At 41.4% G+C, this 25,967-nt stretch overlaps 1 protein-coding gene across 2 annotated transcripts in view; it reads right to left on the bottom strand.

The window, feature by feature from the left end:
* The window catches only part of Mamdc2 (MAM domain containing 2), a 135,212-nt gene that overhangs the window by 97,663 nt on the left and 11,582 nt on the right, over positions 1–25,967 (bottom strand). The window lies entirely within an intron of this gene.

Genomic DNA, 25,967 nt, shown 5'->3' on the forward strand with positions numbered 1-25,967 from the left:
CAGGTCTGTATTGAGATGAGTCACCTCGGTGAGATGAGAATCACAGGCATACTGGAGTCATAAATGACTCCCCCCTTCCCTCCCCCCCCCCGCCATCCATACCAGCACACCAGAGAGCAACCACAGTGCCCTTGAAGATGACGGCAGTAAAGACAACAGCCCTGCACTACAAGTCGCTGGACTCTTTTGTTTTCTAGTGCCTATCAAAGTTATATTTGTAGAACTGGAGTCTCTCGAGTATACAACAGCATTGACTAAAAACCAAGTCCATACAACTTTATTAAAATGTATTTATGAGTTCGAGGCCAGCCTGGTCTACAAGAGCTAGTTCCAGGACAGGCTCTAGAAACTACAGGGAAACCCTGTCTCGAAAAACCAAAATAAATAAATAAATAAATAAATAAATAAATAAATAAATAAATAAAAAATAAAACGTATTTACCACACTGTGGCTGAGGCTCAGTGACAGAATATTTCTCTGCCACCTGCAAGGCCCAAGGCCTTGACTTCTATCTCCAGCACAGCAAAGAAGAGAAAGAAAAAAAAAAACTTACTTGCTTTTAAAAAAAGAAAAAAACGCTAGCATTCATCTGAGTTTCTGGAAATATAACATCAACGGACTTGCTGGCCACAAAGTTGCCAGGAACCTTAAAAAACACAATGTCAGAGTAAAATGCACTCGAGCAAAGGACCATAAAATGAGGTAGTTGGTTTTTGAAAGCCGCTGGCAGCCTGCACATAATTCATATCATTTGAAAGCTGCTAACATACAGCCTACAAATCATTGCAGAATAGTGTTGTGTTTTGTGTGTGTGTGTGTGTGTGTGTGTGTGTGTGTTTTCTCAATTGGTCCCTGTCAAGTTGGGAGTGTAGGCCCCAGCTCCTAGCGTCTATCCTAGCCCCAGGCCTGGTCTGGACTCCAAATCCCAGCAGGCCAGGTCCTGACCCCTCCCCAGGGTATTTAAATGGGCCCCCCAAAAAGAAACACGTGGTCCCTTTTCCTTCCTCCCCGTGTTCGCAGAACTCCCATTAAAACTGGCTATTTCTTAATTCGGCTTGTTTTGATTTGGCTTGATTGGGAATTTTGCGTCGGCAGGGAGTTCGCCTTAGGAAATATTCCTAACAGTCCCTCCAAAGTCTTTGGAGAAAGACCAAAGTTCAATAACCCCCTTCAGTCGCCCTAAAAGATGTTTCCAGCAGCACAGATCCCACATATGGTGAAGCACCCTGTCAGCACCAAGACGAGTCAGCCCATCCTGGAGAACATCTCACCTTGCCCAGATAGGGAGTCTTCCCCTAGGGTTTGTTTTATTTTGTGGGTTTCTTGTTAACTGTTTTATTTTGTACGACACTTTATTGCAAATATCCAGTGTTTCTCTGGTACAAGATGTACAAAGACCACAAATTTAAACACACTTGGCTTGTCAGTAGTCAAAACCTTCTTCTCCTTTCAAACCACATGTTTGCAAACACTTAACCTGGAGATGAGAGCTTAGCTCACTGACAGTTCGTTTCTCACTTCCTCGCACAGTCTCTGTTGCATCTTAAATAGGTGCCAATAAAAACATGGTTTCATTTTGCTCTGTATCTTTCTTAGGCTTAGGTTTTAGTATGGGAAGGATGGATACAAATGCTTGGTAATCTGTTGCTGAGTCAAGACTTTGGGAGTGCGGTCGTTGAGATTAGAAAGACAACATGGCCTGTTGGGGAAAAAACCCTCACTGGCTAGTTGCAAACCCAGGGAAGCCTTAGCAGAACAATAACAGTGGAACCCTCCCATGCCCTCATCCTTCAAGCATCTCAGCTAGCAGCGGAGATAACGGTGCTACAGTTCACAAGTTTGCAGTGAGGACCAAGTGAATCCCAGCTGCTATTAGAACATGTTCGGAGAAGCATGAAGGGGCCACTATTGGTTTAATGTCAGCAGAATCATAGACAAAGACAACTCAGCAAGGGACTAAAATTTAGGATGACCATAAATCCTGCCGAAAGAGGACCTGGCTAGAACCGGAAATTTGATCCTTGGAAAGTTAGGTGCAGTCAGAAGAAATATCGTGATGTAAACCTGTGATCACTGAGAACCAAATTCTCTTTTTACTTTCGTTTTATTTAATTATGCTGAGTGGAGAGCATGCGAGTATGTGGTAGTCTTTGATCACATTCTCTGTGTACACTGCTCTCCTCATCATCCCTCTCCCTGCCTACTAGTTCCTCACCGAAAGAAAAGACATTTTCTCTTCCTCTTCTGTTTTTTGTTCTATTACACTAAGGGTTTCACTTAGTAACCCAGGGGAGGCTCCAATTCTTTTCATCAGACTCCCGGGTTCTGGGACTCTACTATAGAGAGAAATATGAAATATTTGTTGGTCTTCAATATGTACTATTTAGGTTTTAATCTTGAGTAGCCTCTAAACCAGTTGAAGCGAGGGCTTTTCAGGACATGTGATATTTGTATCTCTAAGATTAGCTGCCCTGTGTACCTACTTTGCAGTGCACACATTTACTCTGAAATGTACTTGAAGGAACTTTTTGGTAAATTAAAGAAAAATGTCAGTTTCATGCTTGTTCCTTTCCTCAGACTCTCTGTCTACTGATAACAGATCCTGTCCAAGCGCAGGCTCTCTCCCTCGGCCCCCATCTTATTATTTTTTAAATTATCAGTTTGGTTTCTTTCTAGATTTGCTGATTCTACATTATTATTCCCCCATACACAAATTCTTGAATGGAAATAATGCTTTTCCCCAGAGCTGACCAAAAATAATTTACCTAAAGGCTATATAATACAAATTCTTTCTATGGCCTTATTGTATTGGTAAGTCACAAAAGAAACTATAGCTCACTTGCATAGGGACTACTAAGCTTATAACACATGTTCCAGCTTCACCGTCTTTGTTAATTGCACAAAACTCCTTGGAGATAAAATAGTGAGGCAAACATTACTGTACTCATTGAAGTTACCCAACAGTCATTCTGATGTTAAGACTTGAAAAAGAACAACGTGTAGACTTATAACTCATGCTTTGTTGCTTGGTTAATCATTTCTACTTGAATGGGAAAAACAGAGTGGTTACTTTGTTCTAGGACCCCTTGAATGTAGGGCGGTACCAGTAGGGGATTTTCTGGCCCATGAATGGGAAGCATGGCAGTGTTGTTCTGTCAAACGCTGCCTCCCAGTTCTTCCGTATCTCACAGTGGCCTCTGTTACTGAAGAGTCAGCATTATTAACCCGGCATTACCCAGCCTAGTTCTAACAAACCAACTCTAATAAGTGCCTCCAGGTATCCCAGTACTCTCCTCCGGGTCTGTCTGAAAAGCACCGTTGGTTGAGCAATTATATTAAGTCTTTTAAAATTTCCTGTATAGAGTTCTAGAGTTTGGAATTTTAGTATCATTAGGAGGGTACTACAATTAAGAGGTTATTAATTTTAAGTTATTTGATTGGTCACACTTTTCTAGAAACGACTTCACATAACAACACTACTTATTGAGATGATGTTTTTAAAAAAAAACAAACATTTAAGCATCAGAATATTTACTTAAGAAGGGGGTAACTAGGTATAGAAGTACCAAATAAAAGTAAAAAAAAAACAATCAAGCAAGCAAACAAAAAACCCTTAACAACAACAGAAACAAAACAAAATTCAACTAAGGGCTACTGAGAGCAGCAGAAATAGTCTTTCCCAGGGAAGAGCACACTAACTGGTTATCCAGTGGCAAATGGTCTGCCCTAGAGACATACACACAAGCAAGATTACACATATCGAGCAGTTTATGTTTAGGAATGTATATGTATATACATAGAAGGATGTGATGACAATTAATGAACAAAGAGGCCATGAGTTTGATAGAGAACAAAGAAGGGCACCTGTGAGGGTTTGGTGAGAGAAAAGGGAAGAGAGAAACGATGTAAGTACAATCTCAGAAAGAAAAAAAAATGATGTTCCACTAAAAAGTATTACCTTGATTGCAATTACTGAGTATTAAGTATTAAGTTCTAATCTGCTCAAGGTGGTTAACGTTCAGGTCCACTCCTCCAGGGTATAGGGATGGACCTTGCTATTATTTCCTTCCATGGAGCAGCCAGATCTATGCCCATTTTGTGTGTGGGCACTTCTCAGGAAGTGCAATAAAGCCAGGTGTTGTTGGCCGGGGGAGGATTTAGCTATTGGGAATCTCCCGTGCTGTGTGCTAGGCTTAAGCATGCACAATGAAAATGTGCTCTGCCAACCAGTCCTCACGCACCCCACACCATTTCTAAAGTCCAGCTCGTAACTTTTGCAATCATTTCTTCCTGAGACAGGGATGTCAGAGCAATTGGGCAGGGCTGCAAAAAGGCAATTAAGGCAGGGTTACTCGGAGTGGAGGAAATGTCAAGAAGGATAAATTCTTATTTAGCCAAGATCATGCTGACACGAAAGTGGTGTCCTAGGAACCAAAGGGAGTACAACCAAAAGAACAAATGTTTCTAGCTGGAATTTGTTTACAAATTTCCCTGGAACTTCTCAAGGTCGTGAGGTTCCAGGAATCGGAGAACTCGCTGTCTCTCCAGGTACACCAAGGTGACTCAAGGCCAAGGCTAAAGAGTCACTATCACATTAATTTTTTTTGACATTTTAGGAGTTGGAATGTTTGTAATTTTCTTCTTAAAACAATACCTTGGAGTGTTGTTTAGCCTGTGCTATCTTTCAAGGAATAAGTAGAGTTGGGGTTTGTTATTGCTATTGCTGTTGTTGCTTGGAGACAGGCTATCGCCCAGGCTGGCCTGAAACTCTATGTAGCTCAGGCAAATCTTAAACTCATAGAAGTCTTCTTGCCTCAGCCTCTTGAGACTTGAGATTACAGGTATGAACCACCATATATGGTGTAGGATAGTTTTTTATTTAAAGGCTTGTCAAGCACCCTCTTTAAAATAAATACCAGATGCTAGAAGACTGTATCATCACACTTCACTGATGATCCTATTGCCTACGAAATGTTCATCATGATGAATTCCATCTATAAAAATATCAGAGAAAGCATCTGGAGGTAGCAGCCACATAGATTGTGCTACAGTTGGAAAAACAGTAAAAACACCCGGAGTTACCATAAATGTAATCACCATTAATATGTGTCTCTTTAACTGGACCCATAAAACAAGAACTACAAGTAAGCAAAACAGAAACCAGGAGGATAAAACCTTCTGGTATGGTTGGAAATGAAATGGCATGGGAGGGAGCCGATGGAAATGGGATGCCACATATGAGCTGGAATGCCCATGAGATAATCTGCAGCTCTCCCTCACGGTTCAGTTCAGCTTCTTCCTGTTCCATGCACAATTCTTTGTGCAGGTCCTGCCCCTCAGGCAATAGGAATCCTATCCTCCCTCTCTGCGAATGCCTGCACAATGCACTTTCTATATCTTTATGCAATTGGCTCCCCTGTAGTTACTTCCAAGTAGATTAGTGCTGGAGGCCAGTGTTGGTTTTGGTGTTGCTTCTCCTTTTCTGCTCTGTCCTGCAGGGAAGCATTCCAGAGGCAGGACTCGACCAATGAGGGGTACTCCAGGGCAAACTTAGGAAAGCTGAACAGAAGGAGAACTTTGGGTGTCTTTTACCTGCCCCTTTCTGCTTTAAGAGATGTCACCTACACTATGACTGTACCTCCTTCTATGGCAACATCCATTGCTCTGTCATGGCTCCATTGGGATTCTATGAACTCATTAGAGTTTCATGACTCTGATATGATACACTGGCTATACAAGGGCTCCCTGATCTGAAGCCATCATGGGTCTACCAAGCCCTCAGTTATCAGCATTGCATAGCTCTGTTGGGATTCTGATTCTGTTGTGATTCTATGAGCACATTGTGTTTCCATGGATCCATTACGATTTCACAGATCTATTGGCAGTCGATGCCTCCTTTGGAGGTCCCATGACTTACTATGTTAAGAACCAATTGTACTAAAATTTCCTTTTTCTTTCATAAGCAACTTTAATAAAGTCTTTAATGGACACACTTAAAAAATAGAGTAACATTTTGAACAATCATTTCCAGAAGGTTCAGGTTTTGATGTGCTAGATACAGTTTTACTAATATATGCGAAACTAAACATATAACGTTAAAATGTACTTACCAAGTTAGTTACAATGCACTTTCTGTTTACTCAGGTAATATTATACCCTTCTCAGGTCTTTGATGGGGTTGAAGACTAGATACTCATAGTTACTTCCCTCTCATTACTTAGCCAAGTTATTTTAAATATGTCTTAGACTCCTTTGGATAGGATAACTACTGAAACATTTAGCATTTGTTTCTTGTATGATGTTGGTCATGCTGGTTGTATATTTTTGCCTTTTTTTCCTGGACAATACTTGATACTTGTTCTTATTGTATATAGTTTTGCATAGGCTTAGAACTCTCTTATTTAGACAAAATGGGGAGGTGATGTGGGAACTCCTTCAGCCAATAGCCTTTAAGATATCAGCCCACTTTGGGAGTGGTCTCATGTATTATAAATGCAGACAAAAAACATGCATGGCTCTCTTGGCTGCTGGATTCGGATCTAGTTCCCAGTGCACACAGAGGACTACTCTTTCTGTGATTTTATCCCCAAATAAACAAACCTTCACTATACAAATAAATAAATAAATAAATAAATAAATAAATTAATTAATTAAAAAATGTACTTCCTGAAATAACTATTGTTTTACCAGTAGCCTGCATACCAATTTTCAGGAACTCTGGTGTCTAATGAATTAAGGACACACTTGCACCTTTCTGCTAACACCTCAGTAAGTTCAAAAGAGAAGACTCATTTGCTTTTCTGCTCAGAGGTCATGGAGGTATAGCACAGCACAGTGCTTTTAGAGTTTGGATTCATGAGTAACACTTGTTTAGCTTTTATCTCAGCCACTTGTTAGCTGCATGGGTAACTTACTCAGCCTCTCTGTGCCCCACATTATTTAGCCATACAAGGACAAGAATATGCAATGCACCTGCCTGCTATGATTATTCTCCGAAGAAACACTCTTAATTCTCCTAGGTAAGTATTTAAAATTAACTACAATAACTCTTCCATTGTTCACGTTTGTTCTTGTCACGGGGAACCATTCCACCGAAGTGAGTTTTGTATTCATCTTCATGCCTCTGTCTTACACTGGCTTGCTTACACACAATGGGTAGAATCCTACCTATTTGTGCACAATGCCGATTCTATCTCATTAAAACATCTTTTCTGATGCCCTTCTTCTCCCAGAAGACGTCTTCCACTCTTTGGACCATAAGGAACTTCTGTATTTTTCCTATTTTATACACATTACACTTGTCCAGGGATTTACATGTCTGTACTGTCCTGACTTTTTATCTTTGGAGGAAAGGACTCTGCCTCAATTGCCACATTATGCTGCTCGACCAATGCTCCACAACCCTATAGAAAAGATGTCCAGTAAAAGCTGCTCTGCCTAATGCCAGTTTCCAGGCTGTGGGCTCTAAGCACAGGCTGCCCTAAATCTACAGTTGTTATTCGTTATCCTGCCTTTTAAGTAGTGTGTGTGTGTGTGTGTGTCTACAGAATAATCATAAAAATAGCCTTTGCCTAATTCACAACTTAAATAAAATAAATATTTTCCTTACTTTATGGTCGTTCATATTTTTAAGATGTCAAAAACTGTCAAGCTTAACTCGGCTCTGGATTCTCTCTGTTAAGTCTTATAAAAGCCTCAAATAGCATCGTGCTTTACAGTTTATAGCCTGCATTTGTTTCCGCCAGTTCACCTGAGCCATACAACATACAGCGTTCTTCATGGGGGTACGCAGATTGGGGCTATCTTCATTTTATAGACATCGGAACCCTGCCATAGACAGGACAAGTGCCACATGGAGCGGTACCCACTCAGCACATGTGTGAGTCGGATTCTCTGACCTAGCATTCCAAAGAGGAACTGTAACCATGGCAACACCATACTGTGGTGCTGTCATCAAACAATGGGGGACTGAAGTGATGTTCTTAAGTTATTCTGAAGAGCCACATCTCCTGCTTTACTTTTCTACCCGTGTCAGTGAATGCAAGACCTAACCTCGGGCACAAAACTCTTGTAAAGACTCCATTAGCCAATGACAGACGGGAAGATCCACACCAGATCAATCCAAGTCTAGCCACTTTTTTCCTGCATGTGTAGCTTTTGCTCTTGAACATTGAATGCTTATTGAGGGTGGGGCCATGGATACTTTTATTATTGTTGCAAACCCTATAAATAAGGAGGCTATATTTTATCTCACTGACAACGGACTAGAAAGCCACAGGTGAGAGTGTCTGGACAAGCAGGATAAAGTAATTTGTATGTGTGTTACAGACAGGCACATGGAGTGTGTTCTGGAACATGTTGGAAGACATCACCACATGCCCTTCAGAGAGACTCTCACCCACCCTGCCAGATGCTCAGATGGTTGCGGGAAGATAGCCCCCAGCTGCATAGTTTGGTGGAGACTGTCCTTGGTGAAGGGGGCTGGCATGCCTGAGGTCACATGCTTTTCCTGGGGTGTGGGGGGTATAAAATGAAGGGATTTAAAGGCTTGACTCCCTGGTCTCAACTTGGAACAAGGTAAGGGGTTCTCCTAGTGCCACGATGTCTATGAAGTAGGCTGTAACCTTGCAATGTCTATGAAGTTGGCTGTAGCTTTCCTTGAGGTCCCATCTCAGTCTAGTGTCCCCTTACCCAGTCCCGTTTCCTCCTCCACCCATTCTTTGGGTGAAGGGGCGTGGTCGATCGGCAATTATGATTAACCAGACTAGCTTTAATATATAATATTTAGCTTTAATAAAGGAAAGAAAAGGGAACTTACACAAGCCAAGGTTCCAGCGAGGAGTCCAGAAAAACAAAGAGACCAAAACAACAAACACGGATCTTTTAAAGGTATTTTTAGCCCCGGAGGGGTCATGCCCCTCAGACAAGGGATTGGTCAGCTTCCCCAACATTTGGGGATGGACCCTCAAGGATGCTCTTCTAAATTTCCTGCCTAGTAATCCTCCTATAGTCAAGGGACCTTGACAGCATAGACTTATTGGAGTTGTTAATTTTCAGTACCTTATTGGGAAAATTTCCTGGCTTTAGCCTTCAAATATACCCTCAAGCAGACTATTACCTTCCCATCTCCACTGCTTCCCAGAGCCGTTGCTATTATTTCAGCACCAGCAAAGAATTTAGACACTGAGACAGGGCTTGTGGGAAAGCTCAGGAACTGCCAGGCTTGGTGAGCAAAGCCATATGCTCTTGAGCATGAAGAACTTGACAATCAAAGGCAAAGGCTATGCAGTCAGTTCCTCCCAAGCCACCGTGACCTCTCGGACAATTGCATCCTCTAGCTGTTCCCTGGCTTACTTGCAGGGCACTCCCCAGTACCAGCTACCATATTCTTTCAAAGGGCACAATCAGGCCATATCCTTCCTCTGCTCAAAACCACCTTGTAATTGTTTTAATGCTGTGAGTTGGCCACTTTCATCTCATTTTCTCACGGTCTTCTAGATATGTCTTTACATGCCCCAAGTACACTCCACACTCAGCGATTATGAGTTCCTTTCATACTCTGCCTGTAGCACTTAGACTCCAGAAAGAGACACACAGCATCCCTTACTTCACAGGGTCTCTGCTCAGCTGTGACAGAGGCCTTTCAAGACTGCCCCTCCCTAGCTCCTTACCTACTCTCCTACTGTGACTTATTTTTTCATAGCACTTGGTATCTATGCAAGTTAAGTATCCCTAGTATGAAATCCAATAAGTTCCCAAATCCAAAACTTCTGAGTATTCACATGTTGCCACAAGTGGAAAATTCCATACCTGGCCTCAGGAAAAGTAATAGTCAAAGCACAGGTATGTATCAGGTATGGTGATACGTGCCTACAGTCCCAGCTACTCAGGAAGTAGAGGCAAAGGATCACATGCATCCATGATTTTGAGGTCTGGCTAGACAATTACAGTGAGAGGTATATCTTAAAAAAAAAAAAAACTAGTTACAGGCATCCTGAAGACATCTTATTTTCAGGCTATATGCATAAGGTGTGTCATACAACATAAATGAATTTCATATTTAGCCTTTAGTCCTATCTCCCAGCTTTCTCATTATGTATATGCAAATACTTAAGAATCCCAAAGGTGAAACATTTCTCTTCGCAAATGTCTTAGTTTCTTTTCCTGTTGTGACAAAACATCCTAACAATTTAAAGGAGAAAGAGCTTATTTTTGCAGGCAGGTCAAGGTATCAGTCATGATGATGGGGAAGCCAAGGCAACAAGGCTTGAAGCAGTCAATCATGTCACATCCATAAACTGGAGCTGAGAATGATGCAAGCTAGCGCTCAGCTCCCTCTCTCCTCATCTGCAGCCCAGAATCCCTTGCCCAAAGAGTAGTCCCACCTCCAATTTAAGACGAGTCTTCCCATGTTAATTAATGTAATCAAGGCAACCTCCCCAAACATGCCTTGCAGCCCATCTCCTAGGTGATTCTAGACCTAGTCAAGTTGAGAACAAGCATTAGCTACCACACAGTGCACTTTGGAGAAAGAATACTCAACCTATATACTCATGTATTAAGCTCTAAGTTCCTTGAGTGTAGGATTTTGTCTTGGTCACCGTTATACACTCAGTTCCAATGTTACCACCTGAACATCGCATGGATTTAACCGGAAAAACAAAAGTTTGGCTCCCACTAAAATCAATGAAAGCATTTGGAATAAGATGGTGAGGAGATGTGGGGAGGAACTTTGTCCTGGTTGGTTTTGTGTGTCTACTTGACACAAGCTAGAGTCATCAGAGAGGAAGGAGCCTCAGCTGAGGAAACACCTCCTTGAGATCCAGCTGTAAGGCATTTTCTCAGTGATCAATGGAGAAGGGTCCAGCCCATGGTGGGTGGTACCATCCTTAGGCTCTTGGCCCTGGGTTCTGTAATAAGGTGGGCTGAGTCAGGCAGTGGTGATGCACGCCTTAAATCCCAGCACTTGGGAGGCAGAAGCAGGTGTATCTTTGTGAGTTTGCAGCCAGCCTGGTCTACAAGAATTAGTTCCAGCTAGGACTGTTACACAGAGAAACCCTGTCTTGAAAAACCAGAAAACCAAAAAAAAAAAAAACAAACAAACAAAAAAAAAAACAAAAAACAAAAAAAACAAAAAACCAGAGCAAACAAACAAACAAAAAAGAGGTGGGCTGAGCAAGTCAGTAAGCAGCACCCCTCCATAGCCTCTGCATCAGCTCCTGTCTCTTGGATCCTGCCCTGAATTCCTGTCCTGACTTCCTTCAGTGATGAACAGCAAAGCTGAAGTGTAAGCCAAACGCTTCCCTCTCCAACTTGCTGTTTGGTCACGATGTTTCATTGCAGCAATAGAAACCCTAACTGAGACAATCTTCCTACCTCAACTCTGTACTGTCTGAATCCTGGGTCCTGCAGTCCTGCCAAGCTGGGAAGTGACTCAGGTAAAGACCCACACACCATGCCCCACTCTGCATTTGAGAGCACTGGCTAGGCAAGGGGCTGAGTGAAGAACTCATGCTTTTTAGCAAAATGGAACATTGTAACTCTGTGTAATTTTCTGACATTTTCTAAATTTGCAGGGCCTCTGAGCATGAACTAGGAAAGTCTCTGACTACTGCTTGGATGAGACTCAGTCTGCCCCCTTTAATAAAGATTGCATTGCTTTTCCAGTTAGGGCTTTCAAGGAGCAGAAAAGAGATGCGCTTTTAGAACTGCCAGCTCCTTAAAGTCCAGCGGTGCAAAGCAGATCCCAACAGTATTTTAAACTCCAGATATTTACATATGGATAGATCAGTGGTCATCCAAAGTCTTTATCTTTTGCACAAATGTTAGGATTCTTAGGTTGAAAGACATTTGCTTTCAATGCTGGACATATGGGTCAGGAAAAATAAACATCGATGGGAGTAAAGCTAATGCATTACTGTGCTCACAATGATGCACCTTTTCAGAGATATCGAGTTTTCAACTATTGCATTTTATGCCAAATCCACCATCCATTTAGAGAGCCGATACACACAGGCTTTGCGTGAGCTGCTTGTATTTACGGCTAGTCATTTAAATACGGCTTGTATTTACGGCTAGTCTTTTCTGTGATTTGGTGGAGAAAGGCTTTCTTAATGTATCCTCATTATATTTTACATAGACAGAAACCTAGTTGGCTATTTACCTTAGTATTAATTCCCATAAAGTTTAATTAATTAATTCCCATACAGTATTAATTCTTAACAACTCATTAAGAGTTGTTTTTAGTTCTGTTATAGCAGCTCAGTATTCTCTTGCCTTTTGTTTTGTTGTTTTAAAACATGGGTTGTATAGACAAAGTATCAGACTGAGTTTCTTCTTGGATAAAGGCTGGCCTTCCTCTACCAACCCTGTGACAAGTCATTTGTCATCTCTAGAGATCTGCCCAGAGAGAGGCCTCTGGGAACCCACCCCCCCTACATAAACAGTTTATGCTTCTTCAATTTAGAGGATTATGTAATGAATGTTTGTTGCTTAGGAAGTTGAAGACATGTGGGATGGAAAGAAGGAGAAAATTATTTTAAAAGCTCTTTCCTAAAACATGGATCGTACACAGATATAGACACATCAGACACCACACACACACAAACATACATACATACCAAGCTTTTTTTGCTTATAAATGCAAATACAATTTCAGAACACACTTAAGAAATTAGTTGTAGTGGTTGCTTACAAGAGGGATTAGGGGACAAAAAAGACTTTTAATTTATGGTATATAACCTTAATGTATTTTTAAATACCATATGCATAGTCATTTTTATTAATAATAGTTTTTAACAATGATGTGAGAGGTGCATTTTATTTGTGCTTAGTAGATTATATTTTGAGATAAATAATACCTATTCCTAAATAGCTTAGCAAAACCCAATAAAGACATTTTTAATGAAACCCTATTACTCTGTTGGTTTCTATTTAGTCACTGGCATGTTGCAAGAAACACAGACTTTGGAATGAAAGCAACTGGGTACAAATCCCAGATGTAATATTTGAAAGCCCGAAGTTCAGGCAGTTTATTGGAGCCTCAGTTTTCTTATCTGAAAAACAGCTCAACAGTTATAGCTATGGCTACTCTTGCAGAGGACTATAGTTACCAGCACCCACACTGATGACTCTACCTGGAACACCAACTCCACAAGGTCAGATGTCCTCACCCGGCCTTCTCAGGTACCTCCACTCTTGTGCACATAATTCCACAGACAAATAGACACACACACATAAGATAAATTTTTTAAAATATATAACAATACATATATATGTATTGTTATATACATATATGTATAAAATATGCATTATCTATAAATCTATCTATCTATATCTATCTATTATCTATCTATCTATCTATCTATCTATCTATCTATCTATCTATCTATCTATCTATCTAATCTACCGGACAGACAAGAAATCATTTTAAAAAGTGCCTAGCCAAAAGTAAGTTTCAAAAGCAGCCATTCACATTGCTGTAACTTTCTCATTTTCACTTTTAAAAGAGAGTCTTGATAAAGTAACATTAGTTTCAAAAACAGATGTCTAGCTGGGGCTGGGGGGTAGTGTGGGTGAGGGGTAGGGGTGGCGCACACCTTTAATTCTAGTACTTGAGAGGCAGAAGCAGGTAGATCTCTGGGTTTGAGGCCAGCCTGGTCCACATAGTAAGTTCCAACACAGCCAGGGCTACACAGAGGGACCCTGCCTCAAAATAAATAAACAACAAGAAAAAAATGAAAAGAAATAATTGTCTAAATACTTAATCCTGCAACATAGTATTCTAGAACTTTCTTGTACTTTTAAAAATTATTTTATACAATAACTATTTCTCAAATGTATACTTTGTTCCCAGTATTGTGTAAGATACTACACACATAGAGAAAAAAAGAACGTGAACCAAATTTTAAGGTTTTTCTGATCTGTGGGAGAGGAGTTAGAGAAGAAACAAATAATTTGAATGCAAACTATAGTCTGGCAAGTCCCTGGGAAGTAATTTCCCGGTGGCTCTATATAAAGTTCAGTCAGCTTCGTTATTTTCACCAGTTTATAGATGAACGCTCTTCAGTAGGCATAAAAGTATTGCATTCTATGCTCATACCTCAAGACAGAGAAATAGGGCAAATTAAAGGGTCAGAGACCACCCACTCATCAATGCTTTCTAACCAAGAAAACTAGGAATTTGTGGCACCAAAGACCTGATGTGGGATTTCCCTCTGTATCTGTGATTACCACTGATAAATAAAGGAACTGCTTTGGGCCTATAGCAGAGCTATAGGGGAACAGAGCTAGGCAGGGAAAACTAAACTGAATGCTGGGGGAGAGAAGGCAGAGTCAGGGAGAAGCCATGGTGCTACTGCCAGAGACAGACATGCTGAAACTTTGCTGATAGGCCACAGCCTCATGGTGATGCACAGATTAATGGAGATGGGTTAAATTAATATGTAAGAGCTAGCCAATAAGAAGTTAGAGCTAATGGGCCAAGCAGTGATTTAAATAATATAGTTTCTGTGTGATTATTCCGGGGTTGAATCGAACAAGCAGCCTCCCTTACAACAACCTCTCACCCAGACACCAGCCTAGACCTAGATCCAGATACTCCTTAGAGAAATCCTAAGTTTTGCCTGTGGCCTGGTTGCTTTCAGTCTTTGAGTATGGCCTGAAATTGTACAAACCTTCCTGGGGAGGCATGTGCAAGCATCCATTTCACCTCGCATGAGATACTGATGATGACCAAAGGACTGGGGCTACTCATGTCAGTTTGGTGAATGACGAGTTCACTGGCTTACTTACAGGAGTGTGGGTGACCCCTGGACAGCTGTATCACTGAAATGTCTCACCCCATTATGGTGATGACTTTTCTGTAGCTGCACAGATAAGCCCTCTAATCAGTTCATCTTCTACGCGCTCTAACCTGGCACCCCCAGAGACCATATGCAGCTGGGGTACATGTACATAGAGCTAGAATGGGGACACAGGCAGTAGAAGACAGATTCTCAGGTGAGCATCTAATGTCCCTCACCTGCCCCCTTCTATGAGGTAAATTTAACAGGCCCAGTTCTGAGGTTTTCTTGTGATCTCAGCTGCTCTGATTAAGGTAGTAGTGGTTGCGATGCTCAAAGTATTCCACGACATCTGTAATCCTTTTTAGTCCTGTGGTTTCCTATCACATAGACTCAAACATTTGGTCCCCACATATTCATCTATTCTCAACTGTGTTCCATTTCAGGATGAAAACAGAGTTCAAACCTAGATTTTCTGTGAGTCACAAGACACATGTGCTGTGTGAGTCAGGTAAACAGAAACTGTAAAATTTGAACAAAAGAAATGAAATAAGTTTATCAAGCCTTGAGTTGTTTTGACCAAGACTTGTGTTGTTGGTCCTTATGTGACCTAGTTATAACCAGGGCTTTCTACCATGTTGCCTAGGATGGTGAAATTTAACACTGGGATAAATTCCATCACTGTCCCTAAAACCAAACAAGGGCATGGACAGAAATGCTTTCTGATGGGAAGGAAGAACATTTTGGCTACTCAGTCAGTTGTCTTTGCTTTTCATCAACAGAACTTTCTCTATCCTAAACAATCAGCTGATTGATAGATCTTTCTTACAATACTTGAGAGATAGAATGCCTTTAGAAATAAAACAAAACAGAAAAAAACAAATTCTCCTAGCTTATTCAATTTGGTATGCTGTGGGAAGAGAAAGGAGTTCTGTGGATCATGAAACTTGAATACATGATTCAGCCAAAAGATTCCTGGGTTCTTGTCTGTTCCTATAATTGTACTTTTCTCGAAATTGGGTGTATAGCACAGTGGTAGGGCACATATTGGTGTGTTCAAATCCCTGGGTTCAACCTCAAGCATAAAAAACCAATTAAAAAAAACTCTCTGCTTTTACAGGATTCTATTTCCTTATAAACAGAGTGAAGAGATTGTCTACATGATCATCAAGGTTGTCTGACGACTCCATGATTCTCAGTACATTGAAAGTAATAGGCACAAAGGAATCTGGACTCTCTGGCCTTAGACAAAGCAAAAAGACATCAGACACTTTGGTTAACTTCATTGCAGGGAATACCAACATTTGTAGCTGTTCAAAGGTTTAGGAAATGGATCTCTCTGTGTCCAGGAGAGAAAAAGTCACAAGTGACCTCATGGAAGGGTTATGCAACATGGTTCTTGGCCAAAGGCCAACTGCTCAGAACTGCTCTCCACCATTCCACGCAATATCATCAAGTCTGTGTGCTGCCCAGTTGTTCTGCGTGCTCATATTAAGTCTCGGTGCCGGCCAACCCCAGACTTTCTCTGGGCTGATCTTAAATCCCTGCAGCTCTCCCATCTGGAAATTCTCTCTCCTCCTTTGAAGTCAGTCTGTTGTTCCCAAGTGGCCTTCTCCCTACCTATAGGACCACTACTTCTCAGAATCCTAGCTGGCATCTCATCTTCATCTCTGTTATGAATGTTGGCCTGATCACCCACCCTTTCTCTTTCCAGTCTGCACTATTTTTTTTCTACTTTATCACATCCAGCCCTGGGCAGTTAATACCCTTTGCCTGCTGATAATCCCCAATTTATGTCTTTTTTGTTGGACTTTACCTGAACTTCAGAAGCCCATATGTAGTGTGTACTGAATATTTGCATTTAAATCTCTAACTAGGGGGTCAAATGGTATATATCGATGCTAGAACTATTGAGTTTTCTGGTCCCCATTTGGCCTTCCCCCAGCTATCTTTCCTGTTGTTAGCCATCTCCATTAGTGGTGCTATCAACTCTCCAGTCGCTCAAACAGTCACCTGAAAACCATCTTTTTCTGGTATGTTTTGTTTTTCTAAGACAAGGTTTTGCAATGTATACTTGGTTGCCTGGAGATTACTATGTAACACACAGTGGCCTGGAAATTGGAGTGATTCCCCGTCCCTGCCTTCTGAGTGCAGGGATTACAGGCATGTGTTACCATACCAAACTTTAGAAATCATTCTCAGCTTTCCTTCCTCCCCGTACACACTGGGCAAATGATGCTGCTGGCTCACTTGACCCCAGGACTGCATCTCAAATCCCCTTACAGTCTGCAGGGTTTGTATGCTTCACCTGTCTCTCCCTCCATCCATCCTTTCCTATCTCACTGGGAAGCCTGTTTATTCACTTTTGTTTTTCACTTCACATTATTTTTGTTTTTTGTCTATAAAGGATCCAGAGGATGGTTTTAAAATAGACCACACTTAACTTGTTGTCCCCTCATGCTTCCTGCTGAGTTGTCACCTAAAACTGCCACCCTCCGTGACCCTCGTTCCACGTGAGCCGGACCTGCCTGTTCTCTTTTCTGGTGAGTCTCCAGCACTGGGCACAGACAAACATTCTGTAGATACTTGGTGAATGAACGAATGAATGATCAGGTCATGCTGAAAAGAGCTAATTTCGCTTTTGAAACTTTTCCTGTCTAGGCAAATAGGCATTCTGATGGAAATGCTTATTTACACTGTTTATTTACCCTTGTACACTGAGTGTCGTACCTTTAACCCCAGCTAGCAGGAGGCAGAACCAGGCGAATCTCAGTGATAGTGACCTGCTCTGTAACTGAGTTTGTTTGATGAGAGGTAAAGCTGCCCAATACACACTTGGACCCCTGATTTTTGTTTTATGACAGGTAACTGTGAACAATACTGAAACTCTGTTTCCACTTTTGTCTAAGTCTCTAGTGTACCAAACACTAACCATGAGAACAGCAGGCAAAAGTGTGATGGAGGAGTGTCTATGTGTTACTTTCATTGGTTAATAAAGAAACTGCCTTGGCCTTTTGACAGGACAGAACATTAGGTAGGCGGAGTAACAGAACAGAATGCTGGAAATAAGGCAGTGAGGCAGACGCTTCAGGCAGTCGCCATGACTCTCCTCTCTGAGACAGATGCAGGCTAACATCCTTCCTGGTAAGCAACCACCTCGTGGTGCTACACAGATTACTAAATATGGGTTAAGCAAGATGTGAGAATTAGCCAATAAGAGGCTGAAACTAATGGGCCAGGCAGTGTTTAAATGAATACAATTTGTGTGTTGTTATTTCGGGTGTAAAGCTAGCCATTTGGGAGCTGGGTGGCAGGACGCTGCCCGCTGCTCTTTCTACAAAAGTGAGCTTAACTTTCACGAAGGCAAATCAGGCATGCCATCTTTCCATCTTACTCTAAAATGAAAAGCCTATAAAAAGTTGACTGTAAGCATAATGATGACTTTGGATTTAACTTAATTCTAAAAATTAAACCCTGTTTTTCCCCACCTTCTATTTCTACAATCAATTAACAACCACATTGTATTAAGCTTGTTCTTACTGCCCCGGGTGGAGGGGTGCATACGGTAGGGAGCTGCAGAAAGACATACTCTATGAAGATGCACATATGTATTTCTATATATTATTGCCTCGAGTTTCTAAATAACTGTGGCCAGTTTTCCTATTTGGCAGTTCCAGATCTGCAGATCCAACCAACTGTGGGTTGTAAATACACACAGGAACGAAACTGTGACTGGACCAAACATGCCTGAACCTGATCTCACCCTCCCCTAGATAGTACAGTTCAACAGCGGCTCGGCGGCACCCACACCATGTTAAGTGCTGAGAGCTAGTTACATGCACCCAGCAGTGCATGCAGAGGTTACAAGAAAATATTTTGTCGCTGGATTTTGGTATCCTTGGGGGACCTAGAAAAACTCCTGAAAACACCAAAGGATACCTGTATTATAATTGCTTAGAAGGAAAAATGCAAAAGCATAAAAAGGAAGAAAAACAATAAGAAAAGGGAAAAGCAAGTGGAGAAACTTCAGAGTAGACCAGCCAAAGGCAAGCTGGGAAAAGCCCCAGAGTGCAGCACAGGTCCATAGGAAAGCTGGGAAAAGCCCCAGTGTGCAGCGCAGGTCCATAGGAAAGCTGGGAAAAGCCCTAGTGTGCAGCACAGGTCCGCAGGAAAGCTGGGAAAAGCCCCACTGTGCAGCACAGGTCCGCAGGAAAGCTGGCTGCGGGCCACTCTTCCAGGCTTCCACACGGCCGTTACAGCTGAGTCAACAGCTGTGGACAGACAGACAGAAAGAAGGAATCTGTCCACAGGATTCATCAGTGAGTTCAGTTCTAAGAACATTTCACTTGATCATTAATCCTGTGTTCAGTGCACATGAGCCAAACGCTGATTTTATATCCATTCATTCAGTTTATTGTAAATCCTCTTCACAGGGTTAGGACAAAGGTGAGAGGAGGGGGCAGCAGGGGTGTGCAACAAGCATTGGGTTAGAATCTCTTCACTTAACAGTTGGAGACCTTGCCAATCTTATTTGCATTAAATTTGAATTTTTAAAAACATTATTGATTTTGAGTATTGTGATTTTTTTTTCACCACAATTTAAACATCATGCCCAAGAGGATGAGAAAGAAAAAATGTGGATGCTGACTTCTAGAATCTCAGTCTCATGGAAGGGGTCCGAGTCCACAAGACTTATTGAGCAGGAACTACAGGAGGTCAGGGTTTTGGACCAGGCTCTGGAACTAGAATCTGATGGGTAAACCAGGCTAAAACTCAACATGGAGTCACTTATGCTCTGTGTCACTAACCCCAAACTAGTACGTCATCTGACCTTTTTCTATCAGTCAGATGGACAACCACAAGTCCAAACAAGGCGAGCTTCCACCAGCCCAATGATGAAGTTTTCTGATTTAAAAAATATTTTAGAATGTGTGTGTTCTTTCATGTATGTCTATGTCTACCATGGGAATGACTGGTGCCTACAGGAATCAGAAGAGGGAGTCGAATCCTCTGGAACTGAAGTCACAAATGGCTGTGAGCCACTATGAGGGTGCTGGTGATAAAACCCCATCCTTTGGAAGTGGGTGAGCACTGAGCTATCTCTCCAGCCCCAAGTTACCCAGATTAATCCTATGAAAACTGCACCTGGAGTTAACTGCTCAGTTTTCCTATTGTCTCTTCTTTGCCCACGTTACGAGGGAAGTGACTTTGAAATGACAGATCTACTTTTTTTTTAACCTTAGTTTCTGACTGTTTTGTTGTTGTTGTTGTTTGTTTTTTATTATGTTTACAAAAGCACTTTCTTTTTCTCATTCCATGGAATGCTTATTCTATTTTATGGAATGAAGTGTTGCTAGATTGTAGGGTTGTAAGATAAAACCAAGAAAATTTTTAAGCTGAGTTATAACTTTGTTCTTTCACAGACTGACAAGCATTTTAAAGAGTGGTTTAAAAAAAATAGTGGTGATTCTTTGGAACTGATGAGGCAGGAGAGTTTCCACAACAGCCCTCTTTGCCCTGGCTCTGCCACTTCTGGCTGGGTGGCATCAGGGAGCTGTTTCAAGGTCATAGACTCCCATGCTCATAGACTAGAAGAATCAATATTGTAAAATTGGTTGTATGTCGGGTGTTGGTGGCACATGCCTTTAACCCCAGCCCTTGGGAGGCAGAGGCAGGCAGATCTCTGTGAGTTCGAGGCTAGCCTGGTCTAGAGCTAGTTCCAGGACAGGCTCCAAAGTTACAGGGAAACCCCAAAAAAAGAAAAGAAAGAAAAGAAAAAGAAAATGGTTATACTTCCAAAAGCAATCTAGATTGATTGCAGTCCTCAACAATATTCCAGTGCCATTCTTCACAGAAATAGAAAACAAGTCTTAAAAGTCATATGGAGTACTAGAGTAGTATCTCAGTGGTTAAGAGCACTGGCTGCTCTTCCAGAGGATTGGTGTTCAATGACCAGAACCCACATGGTGGTTCATAACCATCTGTAACTCCAGTTCTGGGGGATACAACACCATCTTCTGACACTAGAAAGCACACCCCATACACATAAAAATGAAGTCATATGGAAGCAAAGACCCTAGATCATCAGAACAACCCTAGCAAAACCAACAAAGCCAAAGGTTTCACCATCTCTGATGTCTACAAATGTCTTTCTGAATATGGCTTATTTCATTTAACATAATGATTTCTATGTCCATCCATGTTCCAAGTGTCGTGACTTCAGTTTTCTTTGTGTCTGAAAAAAAAAATCCCACTTTGTGTATGCACCACATTTTCTTTATTGATTCATCTGTTGCTTTTTTTGTTAGGCTAGTTTATTGGTTATCATTTATAAGACAGGAGAAAACACGGACGCACACACGTCTCTGTGGCGCCTTGAGTCTTTAAAGGGCAGGGATCCTCATTACCCTGTCTTGTCACTTTACTGCCTAGGCAGTGAAATGAAATATAAACAAATAGGCTAAAGGTGTCCGTTTTCAGTAGACATAACCCTCATTATCCTGCTGCTTCCTAAAATATATTTTCATATCTTATGAAAAAAAACTTTGTAAATATTTAACTCTCTATGACTCCCAGTTTCTTAATAAAGAATATCTTCTACAAAGAGCTGTAAGGATTAAAGAGAAATTCAGGGACAATCTATAAATCAAAAGACAAGCTCAGTACATAGAGAGTGCAAAGACAGAAAGATAGACTAACTCAACCCTTCCATTTATTCTGAGATTAAAACATTGTTGTCCTTAGACTTATCTGGTGTGTGTTGTTAACATCCCTAAGGCAAGCAAATACCACATTTCTACCTTTTTTTTTTTTGCATAAAAGATGCCTGACCCGTTTTCCAAAGAAGACTACCAAGATTATCAAAAGCACAAGTGACTTTGGACTTTGTCCAGGGAACACAAGGCTGTCCTGGGGACTCTGCGTGGGAGATTCTCACACGAGTTTTCAGCTTAATCTCATTTAACTTGGAACCAAACAGAAAATTCTTCTGTTGTCTTAGACCCCTGTGTTATTTCTAAAAGAAAAAAAGATTGGCATAAAATTTTCTCAAGTTAGATTTTATTTGGTCAGGGGAGGCTCTATGCCCATAAAAATATAGACAAAATAAAATACTTCATTTTTTCTTAGTTATACCAGAACTCATGGACAAATTTCCAGTCTCAGATGTAAATATTAAAGTTTCTATTTCCTGGGCTGGGAGTGTAGTTTAGATTTAGAACACTTGCTAAGTTATTCAGGGTCCTGGAGTCAGTATCCAGAACTAATTAATAATAATAATAATAATAATAATAATAATAATAAATAATAATAATAATAATGTATTATTTTCTTCACAGAACTCACATTGGAACAGAAAATCTGTAATGAAAAATAGATATGCTGCCTTGGGTCTCAGTGACCTGTTTCAGTAGACTTCATTTTCAACAGCCCTAATATAAGACCCAACTCTCTGGGCTGCTCAGAAGTTCAAATGACTTAACATAAAACACACAGACCAAGACTCAGATAGGAGAAATCACACCCGCAAGTGGCAGCTGTTTTCATAAGAACTGCTGTTTCCTTCACTAAGCTTGTTGGGAGCTCCTACCAAACATCAGGCAGGACTGAGAGACAATGAATGTGGTGATTCCTCATCTTTGGAAACAGATCTAGGATTAATAAAAAAGACCCAACAGTTCCTTGTTCCGTGACTCTCTCATCTCTCACTTCTCCAACTATAAGGATCATCTTCCTTGTTGGGCCACTGCAAAAACTCAGTGGGCTAAAGCTTTAGTGTAGTGTCAAACACATAATAAGCTCTTAATAAGTGTTTTAGAAGATGGTTGTCATCATTTGCCTTCCTCTTGGGTCTTCATCAATAGCAGTATGCTCAGGAAATGCCCATTTGGTTTTAGAGTTTGTTTAGAAACTCTGAAATTAGAGATAAGAGCAGAATTAAAAGATGCCATGTTCTGCTTGCATCCCAGGGCATCTTGACAGCGAACATGCTACAGCGCATCTGGTGGCTGGTAGCAGAGACCAGAAGGAGACAGACCCTCTGAATCCCTACTGCTCACTCTCCAGCCTTGCTTAGTGATCAGATGCCTCCAAGGAAAGGTTCTGAAATCGTGCTGAGTCTCAAACTCAGGACGTTTTAGGCATGGCTGCAGCTAACTGCACTCATGCTGGAGTGATGGAGAATAGTGCCTATTTTATTTTTTAAAAAATTCAATATCCAGGCTAATATTATACTTAACACAAGATAGCTCATAAATGTGTCCAAACTTATTTTATGACAGGAATACATTCACAAAATTAGATAACTTCCAGACAACTTAAATGACAAATGAGAGGGGTTAATTAAAAATGTAAACTATTCCCCCCCTCCCCTTTGCTCTTTTGATGACATTTTATTGTTAGTAGCTTCCTCTGTGGCAAGATAAGAAGCTGGAGGGATGTTAGCAACAGGAAACATTCCGAGCCACCACTTCCAGCTCTTCCATGAATACATCATCCTCATCTTCTCTTACAAGCTGTTTGACAGCATACTCAACAGACAAGAGGGCCATTTGAGCCCAACAGAAATTAAGGCGTCATTGATAATCATTGACATGGTCTTTAATGGCAATGGTCGAAAGCTTGGGATTTAGGCTTTAAAGCGATCATAGTTTCCTTTTCAATTAAAGACTCTTAAAAGCACATGCTAACGAAGCAGATAAGGCCGAGTTTATGAGCCCAAGCTTGGAGTGAATCATCCCGCATGGCAGTGCAGTGCCTCTGTGCCTGCATCCCCAACATCGTTTTTCTTCTGCTACTCAATATTCAGGACAGACTGTGGGTAGGTACTATAGTTTATGTTGACAATAAAGATGAAGAGCTGACCTGCTCTACGGAACTCAGGATGTATTCATGTTTTTCATTTTTTTTTTCTGTGTAGCAAATACGAGTTCAAGAGGACACTGTCAGTGTTGACTCTCTCTCTCTCTCTCTCTCTCTCTCTCTCTCACACACACACACACACACATACTTGAATCACACATTTCTTATCAACAATTGTGAGAAAGGGAAAATGTTCCAGAAACAAAGATGGGATTTCCAACACTTATCCCCATCTTTTAAGGATTTGTAATAGAACACAAAGCATTTTTTTCAATTAAGTTTATGCCTTAAAATTGCTTGTTGCAGGATCAAAACACATTTGTGAAAGCAAATCCTCTGGAATTGCACCCTAATACATATACATGTGTATGTGTGTGCTTTACAAAGTTACAGAAATATAATGTCCTAGAGGTTAAAGAGGCTAAAGGAAGGCTCCCAAGTTATAACTGTGAAATAGATAGACTCAGTCCTAAGGTGCTGGCGAGCACATGGGGTGCTTTCTGGGGGAAGTGCAGCATATTAAAGCCATCTCATAAGCACAGCCCCAAACAACACTTCAGTTCTCCTTGGCAGCGAGGCAGAACGTTTTCAAATAAGGCATGGAAATTTCTCTGAGCATCTTGCTAAGTTGTAGATCATACTGCTGCACAGCAGCTTTGCCGTTCTGTGAAGAAGAGACTAAGCCCAGGCCTGTGCATCTGGAAGGGCAGCCAGCATGAAAGCACGCTGAGCTGAGTGCACTCCTAGTCTTCTGCAGTAAGACGAGATGAAGCTGAAGTCCAGGAGTATTCCATAAAACTGCCAAAGTATGATAGGTCAAGCCATGAAGTTCCCTGGGGTTTTCTTTCAAGATTATGCTGAGGCCTCAGAAGTGAATCCTCCAAATGGCTGTAAGAGCAAACTCTAATCTGTTATGGGAAAAAAAAAGTATATTTTTGCCCCTGCTTTGCTTCCTTCCCAAGGGTTTGTGACTGACTGCATGGGATGCATATTAGCTGTAACTCAGAAACTGCATGGAGAGTTAGAACTTGTAGCCTCCCCTATATTTCTTTAGAGTCTCTCCATGATCTCTAGAATGGTATGAAGTCTGTTAGCCTGCCTTCCCTGGTGCTGACCTCTGCAAGTATACAGGTGCCATCCTACGTACTAGGGGAGGTCCAGAGCCCATAGAAGCTCAAGCCTTTGCAGCCAGGAGGGCTTGTGGCTGGCAACACTCTTTATGTTGGCTTTATTTTAATTTCTGTAAAATCACTAATTGGTTACATTACTGTCAAGATTGTTATGCTGGTCAGACACAACGGCAATGCCTGTGTTTGGCAGGCGCTATTCAGTGCTGCTAGCTCTATGTCACAGACCCTAACTACTGTGTGACTATGTCAAGAGTTCCCTTCCCACATCCCACTGGCAACTAGAATCTGTTCTGTCACCAAAGTCCCCTTAGACCCAAATCATCCTCTGGCATCCTTTGGATTTGAACTCTTTTTGCGAGTTCTCTTTCTTTGCTAGGACTTTCCCCATAATCTATAAGCAAGCTCTGCTCTTCACTTCCTAAAACACAGCAACTGAATCGCTCTTTGAATATTCAAGTCTTTTTGCTTAGAATTTTTCACCAAACAGCAGTGGGCTCCATTCAGTACATTCTGCTTGTTCCCTCAGCATCCTCAGCATTCTTGGTCATCCCGCTGTCGTTGTCTAATTCAGTCTCCTTAGGTGACTCTGTCATGTGGTCAAGATTTCGGCTATTACTTGTGTGCTTTGAGGGTCTGCAGCCACTGTCTGTCCCATTCTGCAAATGACTTTCAGATTCTTCCCCCTCCCCTCAACTGGTTTCTGCAACTTTATTTAAGATCAATGTAAGTCAATTACTAGGAGAGTCACTAGTTGATCCCTCATTCGTTGACAACTTGCATCATTTATTCAGTGTTATATTAGACAGTATCAGAAGATAGATCAACTAATAGCTCCAAGCTTCCTAATAATTTAAATGAAAATTACAAAATGTTTTGAGACCTTATTTTGGAAAACAAAGTGTTTGACTTCCTGTTCCCACTCTCTGTAAAACAAGAGCAGGTCGTTCCTTTACTGACTCACATCCAGCACATCACCTTTTGTGTTCAGCTGATGCTGTCGCTCAATATCAATCTTCCAGCCCCGTCAGTTGCATCATGTGACCTCAAACCTCCAACAGTGGAGAGCTTAAACAAGAATGGACCTGCCAGAACGCAGCTGCTGCTGTGGCTGTGAAGGCTGAGTACCCATCCGTCTCCTCCCCGGCATGTGCTTTCTTCAGGATGTTAGAGTAATGAGTTTAGTGCTGTGACCAA

This window comes from Arvicola amphibius, chromosome 1 (assembly GCF_903992535.2).
Source record: "Arvicola amphibius chromosome 1, mArvAmp1.2, whole genome shotgun sequence".
Taxonomy (NCBI): Eukaryota; Metazoa; Chordata; class Mammalia; order Rodentia; family Cricetidae; genus Arvicola; species Arvicola amphibius.